Consider the following 24257-nt stretch of genomic DNA (forward strand, 5'->3'; position numbering starts at 1 on the left):
GTCTGTGCATTGTTGCGCTCTTTCCCGCCTATTATATAGCCTACTGCTAACCTGCACACTTAACCCCACTAACACTTTTTCACGACCCCCTGCACCGGAGACCCAAAGCGCTTGTGTCAAGTCAGATTAAGTTAGCGTTTTGTCAGCTCTATAGTCTAAGCAGAGGTTACGAATACTATACCGCTTGTTCCATGCAAAGATTCCAAAATTGCAACTTGATAAGATGGATATGTTCAGCAGTAAGGTCAACGCTAATGCCCATGTAATGTTTAGAAATTGGACCTGAAGTAAAGCTATCATGCTACTTTTTTTGGAAAATAAGCATTTTCAAAAAAATACAGAAATTTTCCTGCTACAAATGTCCTGCTCATCCACTTAAAAATGTAATAATAAAATTACTGAAATAATTGATGAACAGGTTAATAAGCAGGTGTCTTATAGCTGTAATCAGTTAAAGTGCTCTTGCATTGTAGGATCTTGTTGTCTGCCCCCCCACCCCCCAAAAAAAACTATTTTATGGCATACTTATACAAATTAGTACTGTACTTTTTATTTTGTAATAATATTGTAAATTCTATGTCAAAGTAATTGTAATGATTGATTTGTATTTGAGGTTTCAAGATTAATTTTTTCAAGTTTTCAAGAATATTTTTGGGGTCAGTAAGTTTTTTTTCCCTCCAAAAAAATAATGCTTTTATTTATCTAGGTAACTTAAATTGATCAAAAGTGACAGTAAAGAGATTTATATACTAGATATTCATATACAGAAGATTTCATTTTCAAATAAATGCTGTTGAACTTTCTATTCATCCTGAAAAATGTATCACTGTTTCCACAAAATTAAGCAGCACAACAGTTTTCAACATTGAAAAGAATAAGAAATGTTTCTTAAGCACCAAATCAGCTTATTAGAATGGTTTCTGAAGGATCATGTGACACTGAAGACTGGAGTAATGACCAGCACAGGAATACATTACATATTGAAAAATATTAAAATAGTAGAGAGTTATTTTAAATTGTGATAATATTTCACAACAACACTGTTTGTACTATTTTTGATTAAGTAAATGCAGCCTTGGTGAGCATAAAAGACCACTTTTAAAAACTTTTTAAAAAAAATCTCATAGACCCTGAAGTTTGTATATATTTACATATATTTATTTGTTATTTGTTCCAAAGTGACTTGCTATAAGATAAAGTATATATAAACAGTTAAAAAGCATTTTTAAAATAACATTTAATTTTATACAACTTTCAAAAAGTGTTCACGAACACGCTATTTACCGTCTCTAACTCCATGTCAATGTTAAGCATATGATTCTTGTCTGTCTAGCCAACACTGATGTTTCTACTGAATGTACTGGTAATGCTTGTACCATGTTTTAGATTAGCTATAACCTTCAGAAGTGAATCTGTGTGAGGGATGGAACAAATTAAATGGTATTGGTAGGATGGCTTTACAAAGACAGCTTGAAATGGACTATCACTGGAAAGATAGCTTTGTAAAAACATAACTGGACAAGTTTATAAGACAGTTTGGAAGCTCAGAGAAATGGTTTTGAATGCAAGTTGTTTGGACTGTCCGTACAGACACCGAGTGAGACAAAGTAACATTGACAGACAGACAGACAGACAAATGTACAACAGGGTGTGAGGGGCTGTTTGCGAGAGATCGTTCACCCAGAGAAGAATCCCCCAAAAACCTCCATTAATCACCCACCCTGTTCAGCAATCCACCTAACTAGAGAAAGATGTGTGGCCCTTAACCTGCTAGCGCTAGCTGCCTTTGAGTTTGCTTTGTTTTGGGCCTTTGGCCCAGACAATCAAACTACAAGATAAAATTAGAGGCAAATGGGACGAAAATTTGACAAAGTCGATTTTTGTTTACACACTAATTTGCAACCCATGGCATCAAAGCTCTCCACACAGGCCGATGGAAACGGCATAATGTGTTACATTTTTTTTTCTTCTGGAGATTGAAGAGGCTTCTCAGAAGGAGGATGGTAATGGGGGACAGGCTGTGGAGTAAATTGAATTAGGCAGGGCGAGATGACTTGTAGTAAGAAATGAAATGTCATCCTCGCAGAGGCTGGAAATGTAAAACATGTGAATGTTAAACAGTGCGGTTCTAGCGTCACCCCTCTTTTTTCCACCTACTTTTTTCACCATCTTCAAAACGCTGACTCCACTCACACGTTCAAGTGTGCCTTGCATAAATCACAGCCTGTGGAGGGAGATGATTCCACTCCATCTGAAACGCACACGCTTACAATCATTCTCACTCACTTTTTGAATCTCTTTCTGAAATTATCCCGTTTTCACATATGAACACTCTAGGGGTGTAATGGTTCATATTTCTCGCAGTTCACTGTGTATCGCTGTTCTGTGGTCACAATTTTAGTAGCTATTTAGGGGTGCGCCGATTACGAAATTTAAAGCTGATACTGATATCAAGTATTTTTGCACTGTGATCCAGAAAATACAAAACCAATTGCTGATATCATTTTTCAAATAGCCCCTTTTAGCACACTTTAACAAGCATGAAGTCATATACTGTATCCAAATGCACCACAATAAGATTGCAGAAAACAATATTATACAATATAACAATATCAATATTTGCTTGAACTATCTTTCAAAAGTTTTGGGTCAGTTTTATTATTTTTTTAAAGAAATGAATATAAGCTAGAATGCCTTAAACTGATTAAAAGTGACAGTAAAGGCATTTTTAATGATACAAGAGATTTTTTACAAGAGATTATTTCAAATAAATGCTGTTCTTTTGGTCACAATTTATTTGAAGGTCTAATTCTTGCAATCAACAAACCATTAACTTTGACTTTTGCCTCAATAAACTCCTAATTTGCTGCTTATTAATAGTTAGTAAGGTAGTTGTTAAGTTTAGGTATTGGGTAGGATTATAGGGATGTAGAATATGGTCATGCAGAATATGTGCTTTATAAATACTAATAAACAGCCAGTATGTTAATAATAGGCATGCTAGTTATGCTAGTTATTAGCAACTAGTTAATACTGAGAATTGGTCCCTATACTAAAGTGTTACTGAACTTTCTATTCATTAAGATATTTCTATTCGTTAAAATATTTCCGCAAATATATTAAGCAGCACAATTGTTTCCAAAAATGTTAATAAAAAGAAATGTCTCTTAGCACCAAATCAGCATATTAGAATGATTTCTGAAGGATCATGTGAGAGAGACTGAAGTCTGAAGTAATGGCTGCTGAAAATCCAGCTTTGCCATCACAGGAATAAATTATATTTTAAAATACATTAAAACTGAAAACAGTTGTTTTAAATAATACTAATTTACAGTATTACTGTTTTTACAGTATTTTTGATCAAATGACTGCAGCCTTTGTGAGCATAAGATACCTCTTTCAAAATAATTTTAAAAAATCTTACTGACCACAAACTTTTGAATGTGTGTGTGTCTTTATAGACGTGCACATGCAGTCTGACTATCAATATGAAGTATTAGTGTGCTACAGATTCGTGTTCACCACTTTGCAGTTTTTTTTCCCCCTTTCTTGTCAATACATGTTTCAGTGATGCAGAAAATGAACATAATTACTCTTGCAAATGGACACCCCACAATTCATACACATTTAATATTTATATTCTGGGAGTCAACGTTAGGCATGCATGCTGAATTGTTGGTGGGGAACGGTTGGGCCCCACCCATACACTCGGCAGTGTAAAAATGCATTTAGTAATGGCCCTGCACACATGTATTCATACTCGCACACACCCACACTCTTTCCCGTGCTCTTAATATGTACATTAAACCGTTGAATGAACACTGTGTGTGTGTTATGTTGACAAAAAAAGTCATCAATCATTAATGGCTCATTTGGGAGGGACTATCAGCTTTTCAAACAACCACTAACTGAAGAATGATTCCTTGTGTTGCAGGAAGCCCAGCGCCACAAGTCTTGTCTTTGGCAATAGTCTCATTCGCTTAACATCGTGGGTGTTTTTCTCGTCTTGAATTGAGATCTGCATTGTCATCATTCTCACCTCTGCACACGTTGGCCTGTATGATTATTAATAATATACAATGCCTCAAGAGACAAAGCTATAAAAATCAACATTGCAATTGAATTTCATTCAGCTGCATCGTATCTGAGTGAAGTGATTCAGGAACATCATTGCTCAACTTGTTTTTCTTGGTACCTTGTTTTATGTAACTCTTCTGACTCACTTTGAATTGTCACGTTACCATGGGCCTCGAACAACACACCATCACACTGGCTTTCTGTGAAATAAATACAAGCCTAACTGCTATCACCCCCTCTCTCTAATGGAGGCAGTAAAAGTAAAAATTATTAGCTCTGGAATCCAAGCACACAGACAGGGTGAATAATCCCTCAGTAAATGTGAAACTGCGACTCAAATCTTTGTTATGCTTTGGGCGGGGTGCTGGGCAGACAGAGAGTCGACTCGAGTTTCTCCGAGGCGTGAGGAAGGCCGGATTCAATCAAATGTTGGAAACACTCTGCCCGGACCACAGTCTTTAACACACAACACATTATTTTATGCTTATTACTTTCGTTTGATCATGTAGGTCAGCTGAACGGGACGTTTGCATAAACTGCAGCTTCAAAACATAAGCACATCCTTGTTCAAAACAAGGATTCTCGTTGAGGCTTCCAAGAGCGTGAGGGTACTGGCTGAGCCACATACTAATCTGACTCTCCCCACAGGATTGTCCAGTCCAAATCACTGGTCTGCAAAACTACATCCTCTGTCAGCAATGAGTGCCCTGTGATTTGTGTTTCCACTTCATTCAATGAGTGAACAATCAATCCATTTCATTTAACCCAAAACTGCTTTTGTCAACTCACTTCAGTAGCAAGCATTTGAAATGTTTGTTAGCCAATTTGTTTTGATCAAGATAACAGGATTTTACGTCTGTCTGTCTGTCTGTCTAATAACAAATAAACACTCTATAGATAGATAGATAGGTAGATAGGTAGAGACTGATTACTCATATTCTAAAATTACTGTTTGCAATTGATTTTGTATTTAAATAAATAAAATGAGGAATTAAAATGATCTATCTATTTATCTATCTGTCCGTGCGTCCGTCCGTTTATTTATTTAAATTTAAAGAAGATATTCAGCAAGAAAAATCTAGGGCAGAACCTGATTGGATTGTGAAAAGTGGGTGTTACATACCAGAAAGGAACCAGACAGACTGTGAGTTTACTCAAACTAAATGATTAAAAAGTCTAAATAGCTATTTGACTATTGGTTAACATTCTCAAATAGCCTGTGCAGCCAAAGTGATGTCAGCAGTAAAGGAAATTGTTTTTTTTTAGAGGGAGAGCATTTTTCATTTTAATGAAATATTATAAGGACAGACATTTTTGTTTTTCTTTGGAATAACATGCACTGATAAATCGTTCGCAATAAGACCAGGAACATGCATTAAGAAAATAGATAGGGTAAATTTAGATTTTATGTTGACTCTAATGAAATATTGTCTTCCGGAGCCTTTTGTATCCACATTCTCATTGGTTTCCCTCCATTTTTTTCTTGTGCACTCTCTCTTTTACTGTTTCTTATACTCACACACATTGACACAGTGTGTTACACATGCATGCAGGTGATGATATGCCTGAGAGCAGAAGATCCATCATTGTCCCTAGCTGGTGTTCGACTGCACATACACACATGCACATCCCTCTGGCTCGTGTCTAGCTGAACATCCATTCTCAGCTCAGAGGGAGAGCGCATAGAGACTGACATGTTCATCTGTCCCCACAGCGGGGAGATTTAGACAGTATGCACACATTTACAGAACAAACTCCCATACACTATACATGTTCATAATCGCTTACATGCACAATAAAAAAAATCTTGTCAATTTTGATGAAAAACCAATACTACCCCGTAAACCTCATCCAGAGAATCAAAACATCTGATCTAGAGAAGTTTGAGTCGTTCCAAAGCCTTTGGTGCAGTCGAAGGCAGCCATGATTTTTCCATTGCATGAGCGAATAAAAAAAATCTTCCCACCCAACGGGAGCAGGAGGGCTTTTTCATTTAGCCAATGAAGGGGAAGACTGTGGCTTTCAAAGCAAACCATTTTGATAGTTAACACGAAGCCACTTTAAAGCACAGCTGCACCACTGACGTGAATAATACTATTTAATTTGTCTAATCTTAGCCCAAATGCCATGTGGTTGCGAGGGGGTGCGTGTGTTTGTGTGTGTGCGTTTGTTACCATGTCTTGCATTCATCTGTTCGACATTTGCGTTTTGTAGCCAAAATTGGGTTGTAGTCACATCTGCAATGAAATAGCAGATCCCTCTTAGAGCGATAATACATGTATCATATTGAATGCATATCAGAAGTTTGTGTTTGTGCGTGTTTGAATGTGCATGTGTGTGGGATCAGGTTTTGTGGCCCAGTGCGGTATTAAGTCTCAGAAAGCAGAAAGAGCTGTGTTGTTTTATGCCTCTCTGCTCTTTCATTCATGCTGCGTACGCTGATGGGAGAGAAGGGGGCTCGAGAAAGAGAGAGGCTTGTGGAGTTAAAAGGCCAAGTTTTGGCACACGCAGAGTCAAACTGATGGAGGAGATGATTTTTGGTTTCTTTTTCAAGGCCACTGTAATTTACTCCAGCTCTATAAATCTCTTTGAATAATAAAAGAGAGAAATGCTTACATATATGTATTTCGGAAACTATTTGCCAACGCCAGGCACTGTAAAATTCGGCTTCCTTATACGCTCTGCATTGATAGACACTTTGAAGGTTTCATTACTAATGCTTTTAGAACATTAACAGAGCCTATAACTAGTTTTGCAGCAATTACATGTTTGGGTAAATGAGTGACGTGTGGTATTTTCTGTTTTTCATTTGCTTTAGTCTATGTATTTTTTTTTCTTTTTATTTGGCTGATGTACTTTTGATGCATTTCTCATGCATTTACAACATTTTTATGGCTTTTCTCTTTCCTTCTTTTACAAATTGTGGAAGTCTGTCCATTTTTTTTTCTTCTTTTTTCGCCATTTCAGTTTCACTGGCCGCAGCCAGTTTGGCAGCACTACGTTTACTGCACAGTTTATATTGCTTATTGTTACCAACAAGCTGAAAGTCATAAAACGAAATGGGGGGTTGCTTTTAGATGCTCACTGGAAAGGGTGAATGTTTAGGGTGATTTTTGGAGATGATTCCTCATGCTGAGAGGTCAGTTAAGTTTTGACTGCTCTGCTCTGGATTTCATTAGCACAGGAAATGTCCCATGTAGACATGCTGGGCATTTATGCCTGGAGAATGAACTCACATTCACTCTGTTAATCGCTCGAGGAGACCGTTTGAAAATGTTAGAGGAAAGAGAAGCAATAGCTGTTGTCAGAGCAGCAGGCCAGCGACGATTGAACTATATACACACCAACAGGTGTGCGAGAAAGATAAATGACTAAAAAAAAAAAAACTATTATGAGTTGCCTGACCATTTGTAACAAATTATTACTGGTGAACAAATGATCAACATGTATGTGTGTGAAAGTTTAGCAGGTGTCGTAAAGAAAGGAATTTTTTTTTGTCTCTCTATGTAGTTACCCTCATGCTGTTCCAGACTGTATGACTTTTTTTTTTCCCAATGTAACACAAAAGAAGAATTTTTTCCCCATGCAGTTATAATGAATGTGGACTGAATCTTGAAAAACACGAGAAAATGAAATCAAATGCAGTAATACAATAAAAGTGGTTGATATGACATGTGAGCTATATTCCAAGTCTTCTGAAGCCATATGATTGGTCTATGTGAGGAAAAGACCCAAATTTAGTTTTAAGTCTGATATATTAATTGAATCTGTTGAGCATATTCACAAAACTTGCATAAATGAATGATTCGCTTGAATCATTTGTTCTTCAGTTTAACTCACTGACTCAAAGGCAAAGGTTAAAAAAAGGAAGCTTATCAATGGATAACAACTTAATTTTTAAAATCTTGGAATATAGGGTATGAGTCATATGGACTGCTTTTATGTTTTTTTTTGTTTGTTTTTTTAATGCTTCAGTGTCACATTTATTGCAATTGCATGGAAAATAGTAACAAGTCTTTAGCATTTTTTGTTGCACAATAGAAGTAACATGGGGGTGAGTAAATGATGACAGATTATTTATTTGTGTAAAATGCTTTTAATTCCAAACCTTTAGTTCACAGTATTGTGTTCATAGTATTGTTTTGATAACAGCCATGTATGACACTGCAATGCTGTCAGGAGACGTTCCAGTCATGTTTGGGCCTTTGTTTTCCCTGATAGTCTCATGTCTTTCAAGCTGCAGTAAATATTAGTCATTTACTAAACCAAACATATACTTAAATTTGAATCAATTCAGAATAGAGCAAATACGGCTTTATATCAGATTTGCATAAAAAGTGGAGATAAAAATGCTTTATTGCATTTTACGTTGTCACATGCACTGACTGACTCGGATACACACTTCAGTGCATATAATGATATTCTTGTGCACTCAAAACATACTCAAATGCTCAGTCACCCAGTGCATGCTGTTCTTTGCCCCATGATCGGCTCTGCTATGCTTCAGTGGCAAGAACTGATCTTTTATACTAATTTTGGATTAATGGATTAATTCGTCCCTCAATGCAGACACTCACAGCCACATTTAAAATAACAAATGGGCCTGCAGAACCCCTCCAACACACACTTCTCTCTCTCTCTCTCTTTCTCTTCCGTGCTTTCGAAATCTTTAGATGAATAGGGGGTCTGCAACAGTGCATAACAGTGAATGTGTTCAGGTCCTGCCACAGCCAACCCAACTTTAATCCCACTTAATGCTCAGAGTCAATTTACTCTCCCAATCACACTCTAACTTTAATCTCTGCTCAAGCTGGACAAAACCCCCTCCAACCACCCCTAAACCACTCCAGAGAGAGCGAAGAAGACAAAGGAGAAGGCAAGGAGGCTGTTTATGTGGAGTAAGATGTATTTTGACTGTTTTTCGATAGATGCTAACTGTCACATCACGCTGGACTCAAACCTTGAATGTCCACTCACAAACTAGTGAACTGTGTCACATGTAGCACATTCATAGCTGCTTTCAATGGTAATTCAGTGTGATTCTGATTAAATTTTACATTTTAAGTAGCTTCTTAGCATTAACAGATTGTCAGTTCACCCCCATCTCCAACAAACTTATGCAAGGCCTACTTTAGTTTAGTAAAAGCAGTGTTTTTGTCAAAACCTGAGGCTAAAAGTAAAGGTATGGAAGTATAGATTCACATCTGTATAACTATTGCATTTGCAGAAAGTCAGAGAAAAAGATTTAAAAGAAAGATAGATATTGTACAGGCTTGTTTTTTTTTAAATAGTGTGTATTTTTTCTTTACATTCTTGCATGTTTTATGTGTGAAATCAAATCGACGTAAGGATGAGTAAATTCATTATTGGGTGAACGATCCTTTAAGGAAACACCAAAAATGTTTTATTGTTAATCTAGAAAAACATTAATTTCATTTTTCAAAAGAAAAGTAAAATTAAGTCGATTGCAGAACTAACTCATGCATTAAGCCCTTCGGTCTTTTCTGTTCATTTGAAGTATTCTGCTCTCTTTGCGATGTCTGCAAAGTTGGCTTTCCATCTGACGTTTCCCCCCAGAGTCTTAAATATAACTGTACAAAAGTGTGCTTTGTTGCAGATTGTATTACTTGTTTTCTTCCCCTATTTGGCTGGAGTCTCAGCGATCTACCTGAGGAGAGGTTTTCTCTGACCTGGCTTCCACTGACACTTTTAAATGTAGCTGAGCTTTTCTTCTGCCTGTCCCTTAAGTCTCAGCATTTGGGCCCTCTTCACAGTCTCCCTCCATATCCTTTATGAGCTGTGAAGTGACCACAAGCCTAAGCCCCCCGTGCTTAATATGCTTCTTTTCTCTCTTTTTTGGCTCACCTATTTTTTCAGTTTCCTTTCACAAGCCTCTGGGAAAAATGTATAACTGAAAAGGGTTGCAGAAAGAGAGAAAAAAATCTTTGACAACTTTAAAAGGGAAAATCCCTTAATGCATCTCCAACCTTATCTCAAACACCTCAGTATCTGTCTCCAGCGCCAGGCCTTTGAAAGGATATTTCAGAGCTGGAACGAGCCAGGAGGAGACTGGGTCTAAGGCAGGCTTGGGAATGAGTTATAGGCCCTTTAGAGTCTGGGAATCTCAGAGTTCTGACCAGGGCTTTGACCTGCTGCCTGAACCACACGTACAGCAACTGAACAACTAGTACACGATCTACACGCTAACAGTGTGAAGAACAAAAGAGAGAATTTACAGACTTTTTTAAATTTTATTTTAAAGACACTTTTTAGGGAGTATTTATGCATTTACCACTGTAGTTAAAGTTTAAGTGTAAAGTTAAAGATGAAAGATTGTCACTTCATGCTGTTACTGTAAATTGAACAGGATCATTTTTACAGTGTGCTTTTATTCAGTAAGGATGCATTAAATTGTGACAGTCATGACATCTATATTGTTACAAAAGATTTCTATTTCAAATAAATGTTGTTCTTTTTAACTTTCTATCATCAAATAATACTAAAAACAATTGTATCATGGATTTCCACAGCTTCCACATATTAAGTAGCACAATTGTTTTCAACATTGATGATGATGATGATGATAATAATAATAATAATAGTTTCTTGACCACCTAATCAACATATTTGAATGATTTCTAAAGGATCATATGACACCAAAGACTGGAGTAATGGCTGCTAAAAATTCAAATTTGCCATTACAAGAATAAATTCCATTTTTTAAATATATTAAAATAGAAAACGTTTTTTTTTTTTTTACTGTATTTTTATTAAAAAAAAATGCAGCCTTGGTTAGAATAAGACACTTCTTTCAAAAAATATTCCAAAAATCTTACCGACCCCATACTTTTTATTAGTGTATGTGTATATCATACATTTTTTCTTGAACATATATATTCTTTCTCTGAGTGATTCTTGTGAAGATTCCTGTCATCTTCCACCCTCTGGTCCACTCTCACAGATTCCTACTATTCCTATTGGGCATTTCTTTTTCGTCAGTCACAAACTAATCACTCGTCCACTCATTGCGACTAATTAATTCACACACTCGCTCTTTTACACTCATTTACTCGCTCACCCCCGCAACCCCCGGTCCCTCTCTCACCCTGTCTGTTATGGTGACTTTAACAGACTCGGTCCAGCGCAGGCCGATAAATCTCCGGCTGAGGATAAAGCTCAAGTAGATAAAATCAAACAGATGTCGGTAGGGAGGTTCACTTTCTGTGACCCATAAAAGTGCTCTCATCAAAGCCTGGAATCATTTGTTTTGAATTATGACTCTGTTTTCGGAGGGGGAGGGCACAGAGAGCTGTTTGCGGTGTAATAGGAACTGTTTATCTGAAAACAGTGTGGGGATGCCAGTGCACAGCCCAACCCTGGGAAATTTACTAGTGACAGATGCCTGATTGACAACGGTCTAGGTTTTTGTTTGGTTGTGAGAATGATTTTTAATGTGTAAATGTATCCACATTACGTCTACTGTTTTAGATGATCAGGAACGTTACGACTGTGCAGTTGATGCTGTTCATTTTTAGAGACTAAAAAAATATAAATAAATAACGCAGTTGGCTTATATAAATTGGGTGACAAAAATGAGATGTTTAAGTCCCCCAGACAATATTTACTATCTGTAAGTGTTTTGGATCGGGATAGGTGATAAGATCTTAGGCAAACCCAAATAACAAGCTTATGAATTTGAGCAAATGTTTGCTTTCTCTGGCTCATCGGATGCACGTGATATTTTCTTTCCCGTCACTGTTTTATTCTCGACCTCTCGGAGATAGTGCCATATGAGGGTTGTATTTTCAGTGGGAGTTCAAGTCAGGGTTAAATAGTTGCTTTATCAGAGTGATCTGGCCCCCAGTGCTGGTTAAGTGAGGGCCACGACTACAGAACGCTTACCTACTGAGAGTCTGCCCTTCAGCCCTCAATGATGTATGTTTTTACAGAGAGAAGAAATACAGTCCATTTGGCTTCATGCTTGAGACAACGGATTTCCAACTGTCGTCATAATTCAGGCACTGAGTGTGTTGTCTTTCTCCGGCCTGATAATAAACTCGCCTTTAATGTGTCTGTGACATCAGAAGCTGCGGGTCAGCGCGTGAGAGAAAATAGAAAGAGAGAGGGCCGAAAGAAAAGAATAGCTGGATTTAGAGTTAGCGTGCAACCGTGTATTTTGTTGTTTCTTCTCTGACCCGTTGACTTTTCTTTCATCCGCATGCGATAGTATACAGTCATTATAACTTTCTGATCTCACGATGTTCTGCTTAATATTTGCTTGTAGTGAATGTGGAGCGATCCCGAATGGAGGCGAGAGAAGAGTTCTGTTTCTCTCTTCATTTTTATTAGCCTCCTGCTCTTGACCTTGTTAGTCAGTCACGGAAGCGTGTAAATCTATCTGACTATACAACTGCATGTTGAAAAGTTACAGCTTCTCTGGGAATTTCACCTTGACTTCTTTATACATTGTTGTGAAGGAAACCATTTCTGGACAGCCAGAGCTCAGCTGCCCTCATATCTGCTCTGAACCTCTTATATGGGAGTTGAAAGAGATGGCCAGGTAGCGAGAGAGTAATACACCAGCATTTATGTGTATCTCTTAATTTTTGTCAAGATTTTATGTATTATTGCAAAAGATACTCAGATAATTCTTAAAACTGATGCCAAACCTGACTTGATGTGTGTTTCCAGCTTCAAGCAAATTGTCTGTCCACACTGAAGATGCAATTCAAATATGACTTTCTGTTATGGTAAAAAAAAAAGGCCAAAAAACATTGATAAAGTGTTGCATCACAATTTTATTTCTTTAGAAAACCACAGTTCATGGCTGTAGTATAGTATAGCCTATTGGATATTATAAATAGGCACAGGCCCTTGTCCAAATTCCTTGTTTCAATAGAAAACACCACATGATGGAAAACTTTGATCCTTCAGCTATTTCACTGAATCTTTAAAGTAATTTATAATGGTTTATGGCAAAGTTTAAACTCAAATGGCAAAGTATAAAAGATGTATAAATGTACACTCTGTTTATATTTCTGTTCTTGTATGTCTGTCACTAGGCACTTCATAGTCACTATCTCCAGGGGGCAGCAGCAATGACAGCTGTAGTGTTGAGCAGAGAGTCAGTGCTTAGAAACACAAATGATGCATATAAATGCGATTCACTGTAATCTTTTAACATTCAAGGAAGCTTGTTTTTAGTGAAAAGAGAGTACTGTTAGTTTATGAACACAAAACTCTGAAGCTTAAAAGCTACATTAGAAACCAACTCTGTAATTAAACACTGTCTGTACTCATCTGACCCAGCGAGGGGTGTTTTCTTAAGTAGCTTACTTGGTTTTGAAGCACACAAAAGCCCAACAAAGGGTGGAATTGGAGTAGATTGTAATCAAGAATCATAACGTCGGTCCTGAGATTTAGGTTTTATGTCAGAAGCTCCAATTCTTCAATGATGCATGATAAGGAGTCATAATTTAACCATTAAACCTTTTTTAAATATTTACCAAGCTCTAGGGTAAGACTTTGAAAGTTTCCAAACTATATAAATGATAACTGTTAATATATATTTTAGGATTTTAAATGCTGAAGGGGTGACATTGCAAATAAATAATTAAAAATAAAACAATGAAAAGGCCTGACCACACCTGGAAAGTCCAAGGATGTGCGTGTCGTTAGAAGTGGGAATTTTAGAGTGATATTTAACTGTTACTGGTGACAGAGGAAGGACGACCTTCACATGGTTTACATCATTAAACCTCCACTTTCTTCCACCACAGTGATATTGAGACTAGACTGGTGATTCATGCCACTTGAAGTGTTTCTGCTGGCAGTCCCTAGAACGGATGCACAGCGTTTTTATTGACATAAATGTGTGAGGAGAAAACAACCTGGCAGTGCAGTGTATCTCAGTGACAGGAAGTCATTTCACACTGGTAAACGCACACATTCAAACACAAATGCTCAAACACTGCGAAATTGCTTTATTTGTCTCAAAGTCCAAAAATCCAATGATCACTCATATTTTACTACATGTAATATTCCTGAACAATCACAATTTTTAATAATGTATTATATTATATTATATTATATTATAAATTAATTATATTATGACATAATTACAATCCCTAATTGTTTTAATGCATATAAACTAATAGATCATTCATATTATTTTTTTTCTCCTTGTTTGCATAAACTTCAAACTTTACTTATTCTAACATATAGGCCTATAAAACTAAGTGTTTGTGCAAATTTGCTTGAATTTTCATGGACGTGTGTGTGTGTGTATGTGTGTGAATATCTGTGCCCCCTTACTTGCCTGTCTAATTGTAAATCTGATGTCTGTCCTTATGATAGGAGAATGCTCTGATCTCTGACCTGTATGACCGCAGTCTATTGCCCTCAACCTCTGTGTGTCTTCCTCTGCCTTGCTGCTATAAAACAGCCACCCAATTTGGTTTCCATTAGAGAGTTTACTCTAGTTCTGCTGACACTATCGACCCAAAATCCATGTCTTAATGTCCTATTGAATTGAATGGAATGGTGGTTAAGACTGAATCTAGGCGCTATCTGAAAGTGAAAGAAGTGCACTGTGAATATCTATCATCCCCAGTCAACTTGTAGTTCTTATCATTTTTATATATACATAATGACTGCATTGTTTTGCTTTTTTGTCCTTTTAAATAATTCATAGGTGATTTAGCTATCAAGTACCAATTCCTAAGCTTTGATGAGCAGACGAAGAAACTACAGTAAAATATTTCTTCTAATATTTTTTTCTCAGTATTTTTTCCTGTTCTATTGAAATTATGAAACAAATGCAATATATACAAAATAATAAGTTGACCTTAATTTAATTGACCCAGGCAGAATTGAATTTTACAAAACTTACATTGTCTCTATCACTATTATATGTGACCATGGACCACAAAACCAGTCATAAGGTTCAATTTTTTGAAATTGAGATTTATAAATCATTTGAAAGCTGGATAAATAAGCTTTCCATTGATGTATGGTTTGTTAGGATAGGACAATATTTGGTCGAGATACAACTATTTGAAAATCTGGAATCGGAGGGTGCAAAAAAATCTAAGTATTGAGAAAATAGTCTTTAAAGTTGTCCAAATGAAGTTCTTAGCAATGCATATTACTAATCAAAAATTAAGTTTTGATATATTTATGGTAGGAAATTTACTAAATATCTTCATGGAACATCATCTTTACTTAATATCCTAACGATTTGTTGCATAAAAGAAAAATTATGATTATTATTAAAAGTGATAATTTTGAGCCATACAATGTTTTTTTGGCTATTGCCACAAATATACCCTAGCGACTTAAGACTGGTTTTGTGGTCCAGGGTCACATATCATCATTATTATAATGTATTATTATGTATTCAGAAGCATAAAGGAGCAGTTTTTCCACTCCATCATAATGGTTTACCTTTCCAGGTAGCATATGTAAAATATATATTTACATTTAACTGACACGGGAAAAATCTACATGGAAATTTCGCATACCTGTTTATCCTGCTTCCTTGCTCTTTCTGACTAGTTCTTAATTTAGTCCAACAGTGATGGGTCAGATTGAAGTCTAATACTGTCAATTATCTCTTAAGGACTTCACACAAACATTAGACGTTAGACATGCAATCAGTATAAAAGATGCTTGTATGAATATTCAGTCCTTGAACTGTGGCCTACTTAGTATGATCATAGCGATCATAGCATATCTTTTCGGTATGTGGGTACAAGAGAAAAGGCCTGGGTTCAGTTCAAGCTACAGCAATTTGATAAAACTTCTATTAAATGGATTACATTGAAAAATGAACTGAAAGTATTCATTGTTGTGTATTTACAATAAATTCTGTCATTTTAAACACTTGTAATGTTGACAGTTAAAATTAAATTATGATTACATAATTAATAATCAGTTATTCAGAGCTTAAAAGTCAATGTTCCTTAATATTTTTTTTTTATATATTTTTAATATTAATATTAATTAATATTTTTCTTAATATTTACAAATGTAAATTTATTCTGTTTATGTGGTTTTTATGAAGAATTTGCACAGTATTTTGCGATCCAGTGAGAATGCGGAATACTGGTGACCCTGTATAAAATGTTTATACCTGAATCAATATTCTAAATTATTTGGAGCCTTGAGGGACAACAAAAGTTCCTTGTCAGATTTCATATCCTCTGAATTATAATTCATAGACATGGGGAGATGAAAGGTCATCAAAAAAAAAAACTCCCCCCAGCCCCTGTGTAGCACATTCATCCTTCTTATTACTACAATAGAGCTTCACCTTCTCTTTTTAATCATGGCTGCAGATATTAAACTGCACCGTCGGCTGAGGCTTGTATGGCATAGGGATTTACGGGGGGATTTGCATCTTCCTGTTCTTCCAATTCAAATATCTATGTCTTCACCGATCACATTATCATAACCATAGTAGAGCAGAACTCTCCTTCAAAAATACCAGGGAAATAGAAATGTAGGAGAGAGCAAGAATACATGGAGTAAAAAAGATCTTCATATGATCCCTGTAGCGGAATTTGAAGTATGAAGCAAAAGTGTTTATTTTGAATAGTTGTGATGACCAAACTGTAAGATTTTTTTATTTCCTAATGGTGTTTTTTTTCAGCCTGATGCAAAAGTAAGTTTTTTTTTTTTTTTTTTTTACTTTTAGGTTTTTTATGCTTACTTTTACAGAAGTAAGTATTATTTTGTTATGCCAAATATATAAAATACTAGCATTTTTAAAATTCATGATAAAACTAAAAGTGATTTACTTTTTTTGCTACGCTTTAAAATAAGTACTTGTCACTTGAATTTGACTCAATAATGACATTAAAACTAGCAACAGTAGATTTTAAAATGGTACTTAAATACTTCTAAAATTTAAGTACAGAACTGTTAGCTATTTAGCAATCAGCAAAAATGTAGCCTCTTATGTTTGTTTTCACAACTTATACCAAAAGTATCAATTGAAAACGCAAGTCGATGAACTTCAAAGGTGCAGGATATGACTTGGTTGCTCCTCTGAACTTCTATCAACAAACACAGATATAATTCCCTTTTATCATATAGTGCTGCGTTGAGCTGCATTGTGTGACTCGGCTGAACGTGTGAGGCCTCTGTGTGTGAAGGGACTCTGAGCTGAGATTTTTTTCTTAATTATTATTATTTGTTTAATTTCGAGGCTGTAAGCTGAGCCTTGGGGTCGGCACGGCAGCACAGTGTTTGAATTGTTCAACATCTCACGCACTTATTGCCTAGCAAAGTGCTGGAAATGCACACACCTATAGGGGCACCGGTATATCCAGCCTTAAAAAAGCCAACCTGGAGAGTGTGGGAAAGCAGGCTTTTTTCTCTCTCTCCGTCTCTCCCTCTCTCCGTTTCTTTCTCTCCCAGGCTGCAAGAGCAGGTCAAATCCTCAGCTAGGTGCCCGAGGCTGTTTTTCCCATCTCTCTCTTTTGCAGCACACCTCTATACCAACTGAACCAAATCCCAGTAAAGCTTGAAAAAAACAGAGCTACCCCTCTGCTTCCACTTTGGAGTTTGTTTAACCCTCTGGGGCCGAAATAATTAAGATCAATATATATATGAAAGTTCAACCTGGTGCTTTTTTTTGAAGTTGCCATGCTGTATGAGGTAATTAGACAACGGCAGATCTAGCGTGTGTGTTTTCCAGGCCGCCACTGTAGACCAGATCACTTCGGGACACGTCACATGTCATGAGAAATATGCTGGGACACAAAGTCAAATTATAAGGAATGACAACAGGATTTGTATTTGGACTTCTTTGGATTTGAAAGTAATTCTGAGAAAGAATATGGGGTTTGTGTGAAACAGAATGGAAGCAAATCAGACTACTTATATTGTTTGTGAGGTTTTAATGAAGATAGCATGCTTTTACATTGTGTTTAATAAATCAGATAAATAGTAACAGACTTGTCAGTAACAGAAGAGAAATACATGAAATCTCTGTTTCTCCTTTCACTATCATTTAGCTGTATATTTTCTCTGCTAGAAACTTCAGATGCATTTGAACATCAGCACCCGATTGAGAGAGAGAGAGCATCCCTTGTGAAAGCAATCCTGGATTATCTGTTCTATAAGCAAGGGATTTTGCTAACATTACTTTGCAAATACGGAGGAATAATTCTTATATTTTCTCTATGATCGTATACCTTCGCTTTGTAGAGCAGTAGTTTAATTCTCAAGGCTCATTTAAAAAACAGCAGTGCATTGTCATGTACTGTAATCCTGAGGGGGCAGAAACAAGCATACATAAAACACATACAAACAAGATATTAGATTATTTGCTTATTAAAAATGCCAGGTAATATATTTTATTTGATATCCTTCTTTTTCTTTTTAATTAATCTATTAATCATCTTCCAACCTTATTTTTTTAAACAAAGTAATATCTCTCAAGTCTTTAATTTCCACACTTTATGAAAAGGCATTTATTGGCAGAACAATGTAAGGATTTATTGCATTAGTTTCCCTCCTAAATTTGGCAGTACTTACTTAATAATTATTTCAGCATGTCTCCTAAAGCAACCCTTCCTACATTCTTTAAATAATAGCAATTGAAAGAGCTGTAAATTCATTATTTCTAATTGCTTGAGCAAAAGGAAAGTATTGCAAAGCAGGAATGAACGATTTTGTAATATTTGCACAAAAAACCCAGCAACTGATGTAAACATGAAGTGCATAAGAATAATGTAAAATAAGTCAAAAAGTTTCATACAGTACTCCCTCTGATTTCTCAAATCTCTATTTGTGCAATTACATTTTTATTTGTGTTGTGCATATACAAAACTTTCAGAACCAAAAATGAATAAGCTGTTTTTTAATAACAAACTACTGCAATAAAATAAATAAATGAAGGTTTAATGGTTTAATATTGCAAGGGGAATTGTAAACAATGAACGTTACAGTGTGTAATATTTTATTAAGAAAATAACGCTGTGCAGCAACAGTAAAATTTTAATTGATGCAATTATTCCCAAGTTGCATCAATGTAATTGTGATTATTAAACTCATATAAAAAGTATGCAACATATAATTGTTATTGTTTGTTTGTTTTTAAGCCTAGTCTATTAACTTTATTATGTACGGTTGAAGCAGTGCTAGTAACACATGATCTTGCCAGTGGGCAGGTGTTTACACATCTGCATGTGTGAGGCTTCTGAAGTCTTCGAAATCCCAGGCCCAGCTTTAATGCCTCACTGTGGAGTTGAGGATGCCAGGCCTAGAGCTTTACAATGCGGGATGGCAGGGATGCTTCAGTGAGTCACTGCTGTCAATGCTGGGAGTACAGCAGCCTTCTGTCAGGCGGTCCTGGCATTCCAGCGTGCTTGAAGCTCAACCTGGAACAATAGGCAAATTATGAGGGTGATGTGGATATACAGACTCTGCATCTCTCCCTTTGAGCGCACACGTATGGTACATGTGTAAGGTTGTGGCCTTCACAGAGAGATTAAGTGCACCTATGGTGTGCCATATTTATCAAACCATAACAATAGGTGGACAACTCTTAACTAAAGCCATTTACAAGCCTCTGTATATGGTATAGTCTCAGTAATCCAGAGGATGTGTGTGAACACTCAAAGGAACATTCTCGCATAAGCCTTGTCTTTACACGTATTCTGAGAATATTAATAGCGACGTACATAAGCACATCTGATAAATACTTAAGACTAGTGGCTTTTTGTGCATCACAAACACAGGCCTATAATAATGCTAGATTTACCAGTATATATATATGCTGTGTGTGAGTGTATGTATATCTATGTACAGTTATACTCTCATATGTACATACAGTATGTAATACATTTGCCACAAGTGCACATACATATGAAGTCTGTGTCCTTTGACCTGTTTATTTTAGTAAATCCCTTATAAAATGTACCCTTTTAATCCTTTAAATCAAGATGCTCATGTGCTGTTTTATTTAAAAGTAAATACGTGTTGCTTTAAAAATAGTTTCACTGGGTGGGATATGGTTTGCTCCACTGAATTCATTCCCACAAGATGATGTAGATGACACTTTTCAGGCATGGTGACGCTTTAGCAAAAATACCTCATAAATATGAATCATAAAAGGCACAGCCCATTCCCAACGACAGTGGGAGCCAAATATAAAGCACTCAGATTCATAAGCAAGCATACCCCCAATAAACACACTCACAAGTCTTTTAGGGTGTGTGTGTGTGCATGGTCGGTAATCTGTTCTTAGAAGTAGACTGCTTTAGCTGTCTCTCACAGTAGATCTGGCTTGGTAATGTTGCTTTTTTGCATGGATATTTGGCTGCTGGTGTGACGATGGGGAGGTGGACTTAGACTATGGGAGCAGGGTTATTGGGAGGCCAGCCAGATTCATTATTATGAAGCAGAGACACATATACAGGCCAACTTCTGGAGAGTGATGGCAGAAGAAACAACGAAAATTTTAAATAATTTCAAATTTGTTTATAATTTCTGTCTGTTCATTTGTTTTGTATGAAAAATAATGGTTAATAATCTGATGTAACATGTTTATTATAATATTTATATGTATATTACATAAATATATTATAAAATCTACATCAAATATGTTTGTGTACGTGTGCGTGTTAGGGCTGCACGATTATGACAAAAATCATAATTGTCGATTATTCCCTTGAAATTGTAATTGCGATTATTAATTACGATTATCACAATTTAAATTGAATGATGTTTATACCATTGTTTGATGCAACTGCATGCCGTATCTTTATATGAAAATAAGCTAAAAACACTAACTGAAAAACCTTCAACCTTTTCTATAGTATTAAGCCTCAAATGTCAAATATACATCGGATTGGTTTCTTCTTTAAATTATAAAAAAAGTTAAAATATGAAATTATGAATGGTATTATAATGTTATACTAAAACTAAAACTAAAACAATGGAAAAACCCTTAAGATAACATGTAGAAAGAAAAAAACAAATCTTAAGTGTGCAGAATAACATAAGTGGACTTTGAACGATTAATTGCCGCTTTGAACGATTATGTAATTGTGGCATCCATAATTGTAATTGCGATTAGAAGTTCGATTAATTGTGCAGCCCTAGTGTGTGTGTGTATATAAATTGATTTAATACTCCCTTCATAACAAATCCTGATCCAAATAAATTTTGGCATAAACTATAAAAGTCTTAACTGATGATAATAATAATAATAATAATAATAATAATAATAACATTTACATACACTGCAAATATATTATGAAATACATATAAAGTAAACATTAATATTATTTATATGCATATATATGTATAATACGCCATTTTTAGCTGAGATAACACAGCCGTTTTGCACATGCATAGATGTACTGCAGTGTTTACCTTTCTGCCTGCCTTCTTCTCTCTTTTAAAAAGTCTGCCTTTTTCGCAACCGGCCACCAATTTTGAGTGGGGAAAAAAACAGGCTTAAGGTACTAGTGGTGTTTGGGGTCCCATGCTAAATGCCCTCCTAGCTAAGCCCACTGCCCAGGCTGCCTGTCCTTATGGTAAAATGAAAGAAATGAAAGGTAAGTAAAAGTAAATGGATTTTCCTATTGAATGTTATTGCTTGAGGACTGGTGCAGATGGTTATTGATCTGGTGCACGCATTGCCATTACAGCGGGGATGACAATCAACGGCCAGACCCTTCGCCAGTAAACAAGGCTCTTTCTGCCGCCACTGGGAGAAACGAGTGCAGCGGTAGATAGGAAAAGCGAAGGGGTTGTCTTCCCTACCGCTCTGCTCCATATCGATCTAACCTGCTCTGTTTACTCTTTAGCAGCAATAACAATATGTGCCTGGAGAAAGTGCTCACAGTAACATTTACTTGGATGTGCGCACACACATTGATACTTACTGCACTATTCACACATGTAGTATAAAACTTCATGATGAATTAGTTTAGTAACTAAATGCTTTTCATATCAAATGTCAGTTCACAGAAGTGGTAAAAATATCAAGAAATACACCTAAACCTTGTCTTATTAAAAAAAAAGTTTATCTCAACAGTGCAGAAAAGAGAAATTAATAATAAATAAATGTAGTAAAATCACAGGTAATGCGAAACCCAGATATTGTTTAATGGATTATTTTTCCATGTGTCAGGTCAGAAGGGATGCTGGAGAATGGTTGTAACCGGTCCAGTACCTTCTCACCTGTATCTTCAGTGGACATAATGCCTTGAGCCGAGATGATTCTGAACAGAGCTCTGAACTTCATGTGCGTCCACTCTTCATCTCCCTCTGTAAGACCACTGGACTTCTGCTGAGACATTACACAGGTGACTACCAGAATATCTCTTCTCACTTTCACACCAAAACCCTCAGGGTTCAGTTCATTTCTAGAGATGAACATTTATGGTGTCACCTGCACATCTTTTGCTACATTTTCCACATAATTTGTTTAATTATGTTGAATCTTCAGTTGTGCAAAACAGATATTGTCATAGAAAAAGATTTATGAAATGCAAATTTTATATTGTATGCTCTACACATTAATCAGTCAAATAATTGTACAGATATACTGAATTTGCCTAAAAAACTGACGAATGCAACAACAACAACAAAAAAGAAAGTTAACAGCTGTCTTTTAAATTAGATTTGAATGTCATTTTACTTGTTTTTAAAGCTTGTAATAGCTTTGCACTTAAATATATTTTGGACTGTTTGAAACTTAATCTCTCAGAGCATCTTCTGACGTTCTCAAATTTTGGCTTCATGCCCCAGATGTTACCAACAAAAAGACAGGTGAAGTTAAAGCTGAAACACAATGCCAAAATATTAGGGAATTAGAGAAGCAGTCTCTGGACACTTTAGGAAGCTGCTGTAAACCTTTGTTCTGCCTATTTAAAAAAATGAAATGACAATATACTCTTGCTTTTTATATTGTACAGGGTGAAATCAGGTCAACTGGGACACTTTTGCAGTTGAGATGATTGAGAAAAATATCTCAATTAACCTGAATTCACACCTACTTTGTTGCTATCTAATAAAATGTTTGTTAGTATGGAAATTACATTATGGAAATATCCTAATTTATTTTTTCAGTCCTAAATTATTTCAGTAAATCGGATTTCACTTCAAATAAACTTGAAAATGATTAGCCTGAATCACCTTTAGATAACGTTGCAATACAATTCAGTGCGCATCAACGAGTCTGAACACATCTGAGCATCTCAACATTATATGCTAATTTTCATAGAGCATATTGGTAATGCATTGAAAATCCTAAGTGCTCTCATTCTATGGAGAGGACCAGAAAATGTGTTTCGTATCAAAATAGGTGCTTTTTTTTCAGATCTGCATTCTTTGAAGGACTCTTTTGGCTGGATGCACGTTTTCTTACATAGAACCTTCTCCCAAAGTGTAATCCTTTTTAAATTGCCCACGGCCACCAAATATAGCGGCAAAAGTGTGTCACATTTCTATATTTCTTTTAGATCTTGGGGGGCTTATGGAGATAAAAAGGGAGACACCATAGACTCTAGGTGAGGGACTGAAGACATGTAATGGAGTCCAAGCTCACACTGCCAAAATATGTGGAGGCATGCATGGATTCCTCTAGATTAGCAATATGGGCTTGTTTCTGTGGTATTAGCCAAGTATCTTAGCAACAGGATCACAGCAGCCTCACACCTTGTGATGTGCAGACGCATGTAATAACCTGAACGTAATCTTTTTTCTCCTGCTTCCTTTTTACCCCCCTCCCGCGCTTTCTTTTAATTTCGCCGGTGATTTTACTGATACATGTGTTCGGTTTGAGATCTTTGTTTAATAAGATGAATTGATGCAGTGGAGATTTGCTCTGTGTCATGAGTGGACAGGGCAGAATGCCTCAGGAGCTTAGAGGAGCTCCATGTCTTTTGTCTTAGATTGACAGGAGTCGTGCTTACCCTGATTAAGCCCGGCTGCTTAGCGTGTATCTTTGAACTGAGCGAATCAAAAAAATGCCGGCGGAATCCTTAATATCGGCGTGCCGTTCGGAGTCAAATAGAATGCAAATTACCTCTACGACTGAAATGTCATCTTAAACATGCTACACATCGGCTGTGCCTTCTGGAAGAAGTCATTTAGAGTAATTTGGTTGATTCAGAGTTCTACTAATCCTCCTTCATTTTCTTCTCCACCTCTGAGGT

The 24257-nt window shown here is 36.2% G+C and overlaps 1 long non-coding RNA gene across 2 annotated transcripts in view; it reads left to right on the forward strand.

Annotated features, from left to right (window-relative positions):
* LOC107669078 (uncharacterized) overlaps nucleotides 1-24257 on the forward strand; it is a 103935-nt gene that overhangs the window by 60868 nt on the left and 18810 nt on the right. For both annotated transcript variants that reach the window (XR_001631946.1, XR_001631947.1), the window contains exon 2: nucleotides 22229-22403. This is a non-coding gene — a long non-coding RNA (uncharacterized LOC107669078). The remainder of the gene's footprint in view (nucleotides 1-22228; nucleotides 22404-24257) is intronic.

The sequence above is a fragment of the Sinocyclocheilus anshuiensis genome, unplaced genomic scaffold, assembly GCF_001515605.1.
Source record: "Sinocyclocheilus anshuiensis isolate Anshui unplaced genomic scaffold, SAMN03320099.WGS_v1.1 scaffold124, whole genome shotgun sequence".
NCBI classification, from domain to species: Eukaryota; Metazoa; Chordata; class Actinopteri; order Cypriniformes; family Cyprinidae; genus Sinocyclocheilus; species Sinocyclocheilus anshuiensis.